Here is a 5,113-nt window from a genome sequence, read left to right as displayed (position 1 = left end):
CTGAAATTTGGGCCAGATTTTTTTGTCCACATGCTATTAAGCATCCTACCTCACCGCCCACGTCACCGCCCACGTCATGATTATACGAGAACATAGCTCAGGCCGGGCTAGGCCAAAAGAAAAAGCGAGTGCGAAAATCCCATGCCGAGCATGGCCCGGCCCAACCATCGTGTCTAAATATTAGATCCAAAACTGAAGAAGCCTCCGACCGGTCTGGCCCGACTGTAGCTTATATATTTTTTCCATAGGCCCCAGCCTGACCCGACCAGACCATCGGGCTTAACTTCCCGGCCCGAGCCCGACCTGATGGCATAAATAGGGCCGATCCGACCAAGATTTTCGGTTTAGGTAGGATCGGCCCGTCCGAGTCGGGTCGGGTCGGGCCGTCCGGGCCGGGCTGTTCATGACCAGGTATAGTCATGATCCAGCCAAGCTTAGACAACGTTATATGAACGCGCTTAATTTTTACCGGTCAAGAGTAGATAATTAAATCATTATTAATTTCAGTCTTTAACACACGCACCACAAATCTGGATGTGGGTCCAACCCACCTCTGCCTTCATGATCGACGCTCCACGAATCTGGATGTGGGTCCAGCCCAGCTCTCCCTCCATGACCGACGCTTCACAAATCTGGATGTGGGTCCAACTCACCTCTCCCTCCACGACTGACGCTCCACGAATCTGGATGTGGGTCCAACCCACCTCTGCCTCCATGACCAGCGCTCCACGAATCTGGATGTGGGTCCAGCCCAGCTCTTCCTCCATGATCGACGCTCCACACATCTGGATGTGGGTCCAACTCACCTCTCCCTCCACGACTGACGCTCCACGAATTTGGTTGTGGGTCCAACCCACCTCTTCCTACATTACCGACGCTCCACGAATCTGGTTGTGGGCCCAACCCACCCCTCCCTCTACGACCGACGCACTACGAATCTGGGCGTGGGTCCAGCTCACCTCTCCTTCCACAACTAGCATGCCACGAATCTGGGTATGGCTCTAGCTCATATCTCCTTCCACGAGTGGTGTCGTGGGAATGACCCTCACAATAGTACCTAGGGGTACGAACGAAGGGGCGAAGTCTAACTAGGCGCAGCGGATACACTCGGATGTACGTGTTCATGCGCCACTCGGAAGTGGTAACAACCCTACTTCTCGAGCCCCGAGGCTGATGTTTTCTTATGTGGTATCAAAGATTACAAGGTGCTGAATCCTTGAGCAGGAGCCTGAGAGTGACTTATATAGAGTGCGCCACGACCGGCCGAGCTTCATTACAAGGGCAATTAATGCTAATAACTATGGAAGTTAGTAGAAACCGCATCTATAACTCGGACGTTACTGGTAACGCAGGCCTTCACTGGACTTCATGAGGTAGTTTATGTCCTTGGCCGTTGTAACCTCTCCGGTGCCTTCACCTTGTTGTGGTCCAGGTGTCAGGATGGTCCGAGTGACTCGAGGCAATCCGATTGATGGTATGATGTATCGAGTGACGTCGAAACTACACTGATGACTTTGAGGACACTGATGTCCGTAAGGGATCCTAGGTGGGCCTAGGGAAGCAGGTTCGTAGGCCGATCCCTAATGTAAACCCCGTCAACTGGCATGCCATGAGACTGGGTGTGGGTCCAACCAACGTCTCCCTCCACGACCAACTGTATATTGGAGGGGTTGTTAACCCTAGTCGTTATCCAGATCATATCACATCTACTCAGTCTCCTAGCATCCATCGTCATTTCGCTCGCTGACACTGATCCCATCTCGCGTCCATCACATGCATGGTTGTATGGGAGAACATGCCTTCCCAACCCCACCTTTTGCAATCGTGCACCGAAAGAAGGGTGGTTAGATTTTGGGGGGCGTTTCCTACATGGCCGATCGTCGTTGTTCGTCTTCATCCACTACTTTGTCTACATTCTGGTATCATTGGACATCATCATGATCACTGAAAGCGAATAGAAGGTCACCAAGGACAACTTATTTATCGCATTCCTGTTTGTTTCTCTGTTGTCGAAAAAGGCTTTCGTCCCATTTTATATATAAAGCAACGATCAACAACATGGTATAAACGCACGCCACCTCAACACACGCACACCCAAGGCAGGATACATAGGCGCTAATCGCAACAACACCACCCCTCGCATTACAAGAGAAATCGGGGGCTCAATCCAAAACTCGCCATCGTGAAGAAATAAAGCCGCATATAACGAACCATGGGCATCAAGACGGCAACTTCACAAAGGATACGATACCAAAGCGCCGCCACCGCCTGATCCGAGGATCAGAGTTTCTCCTAGAGCAGCAAGACAACCATTGGAAGCCGCAACTACGCCTTCAGAAAGGGAACAAGCTTCGCCGCCGCCTATCCATCCGAAGATAGAACATGTTTTCAGCACGGACAACACTCACCCCACCGTTCGCCACACCCCAGCTACTGATGTGACGACGGTCCAATCTTTCGATGAGAGTGGGGATAGCTATTGATTTGGTGGATTTTGATCTTGACGATCCGACTATTCCATATTCAATGATACACCACGACAATCGCTAAACCAACTCCATTGGTTATTTATCTTGCCATAGACCAGATCAACTTGAACAATGAGGTTCCAGTTCTTTGCAAGCAACCGAAGAACCGGAAAGAACAATGATAATTTCAATCTAAATTACGAATAATCTTTACCTATTAATAAAGCACCTATTGCTTCTATGGTACGTCATCGAAATTGCCCCTAAAGTTTGCATAAATTACCCATCATGCCACCGGTAAGTAATAAAAAACGTTTCACAAAGCGAAAAATCTCGGACTGGGCCGGCCCATATAAAAACCTCATATATTACGCTCTGCACCCTGGAAAAATATCCAGCACACCGTATGGGTCGGCCCATGCACAGGCCACAGTTTTTCTAGTTTCGTTTATTTATTTATCTTCAGTTCCATTTTATTTTTCTATTTTAAATAATTTAGAACTTAAAATAACCTTTAAACTTTTAATAAACTTAAAATTTTAAATCAACATATTTTAAAAACTAAAATGTTTGTGACTACAAAAACTGCTCGGAGTTTTTGTAAAAAATGTTCGCATATACAATAAAATGTTTGCAAGTTTGAAAAAATGTTTGTAAAATAAGAAAAGTCCATGATTTCAAATCAAACTCCATGTATTAAAAATTATTAAAAGCATTTAACAAAATGCTTTCTAATTCAAAATATGTTAATGCATTTAAAAAATGTCCTAAAATTTTAAAAATAGGTAATGCCTGTTTTGATATTTTTTTATTTAAATTTTTCCGTTCCATTTTTGCTTACTTCCAATTTAAATAGTTTAGAATTACAAAAGCATTTGCATATTAAAAAATAGGAATTTTGAATTAAAATGTTGACGAAAACATAAAATGTTTATGGATTCAAAAAAAGCACCGGATTTTTATATTTTTTTTGCAAATTCCAAAACAATGTCCGTGAATTTAATAAATATATTACTGACTTATAAAAATGTTTGTTTATTCAGAAAAACTTTATGCGTTTAAAAAAATGTTTGTGAATTTAAAGTAAAATCCTCCAACATCAAAAATTATGTTCGTCTTTTCTATAATTGGTCACCAATTCAAAAGAAAATATTTAAACCCGTTTGAAATATAAAAAATAGTCATGATTTTTAATAAATGTTTGTAAATTGTAAAAAATGTTGTCGATTTTAAAATTGTTCTCATATTTGTAAAATTGTTCATGAAAGATCTAATGTATGTAGTTAAACATTAATGCTTCTAAGTCTTTGTGAAAATATTCCCGTGTGATTTTTGAAGAATTAACTGTTGGATGGGTCGGATTATTATTGTATGTTTTCTATAAAAAAATCTTGAAATTAAGAATAATTCTTTGAGTTACCAAGATTTTTGACAACCATGATATTGTTTTTTGAAAATGTAAAGATTGCTTCAACTTGTGAATAAATTTAAAAGAAGAAACATTTTCTTGCATTTCTGTATAAAATTTTAAAATCAAGAGATGATGTGTGAACGTAATGTGATCATCATCATTGAAGATTATGTTTTTTTTTCTCACGTTGCGATTATTTTGCTAGTAAATTAAACACATAAACTAGATGAAAAGTTGAGGTTCCATTATAGATCTAATAAAGTGATAGTCCTATACGTCTCGTAGATGCAATTTATAGCTATAACTAAATAATACAATAAAAGCTAAGTCTAAAACCTAATGTACCGTAGCTATTTATCAGAGGCAGGCGTTGCGGCATAGTTGTATGTCTAGAAAAAATAGCCAGTGAATACTAGTTATTTAAAAATAAAAGATTACCTATTAATACAACACTTTGATAGTTGGACTAATTAAGCAACAAAAACTCAGTACAGTACATTTATTCAAACAGGGAAGGCTAGCAGCTCGCTGGGCAGTCACACGAAGTGGTTGGGCGCGCGCGTACGTGAACACGCCCGTTGGCGCGCATATACCTGTGAGATCGGTCAGAGCCTGACGGTGAGCGCGAAACCGCCCACCGCAAACACCATGACGAGAAGGAGCACCACGGCGAAGCGCAGCAGGCCATTGGCGAATGCGAGAACACGGCCGCGGTCATCCTCATCCTGGGCGCCGGAGCGGCGTGGCAGCCAGTAGGCGACGGCCATCTCGACGGCCACGACGGCGAGAATGGCGGCAAGGACACCGTAGTAGGCGGCGCTGTGGCCGCCGAACACGGGACCCATGGCCGGCTGGTACAGCCCGGCGCTCACGTCCGCGGCCAGGGTGAGAGAGCTCACTGCCCACAGCGCGCGCGCGAGCTGAACGCGGATGGACACCGGCGATGCGCTGCCGCCTGCTGATGCGAGCTCCGCGATGTGGCCTAAGCCTTCCATGTCCACCGTCACCGTGGTGGCGTCGACTTGGAAGGCTGCTGCGGTGGACATGCAAGCAGCTCGACACGGTGAGGGTGTGGAAGGAGGAGGGGGTGTGAGGGTGTACGTACACGCATCAGAATGTCAGCCGTTATATTCATAGGGGCTCTTCTATGTCCGGTCACAGCCTCGGTACAAAGTATGGCAGCTTATAGCTCCTATGGGCAAGGGGCAAAACTACGCCGTCGCGGTGGAGTACC

This window comes from Hordeum vulgare, chromosome 3H (genome assembly GCF_904849725.1).
Source record: "Hordeum vulgare subsp. vulgare chromosome 3H, MorexV3_pseudomolecules_assembly, whole genome shotgun sequence".
Classification (NCBI taxonomy): domain Eukaryota; kingdom Viridiplantae; phylum Streptophyta; class Magnoliopsida; order Poales; family Poaceae; genus Hordeum; species Hordeum vulgare.
The sequence above is the reverse complement of the archived record's forward strand: the minus strand, read 5'-3'. Positions refer to the sequence as shown.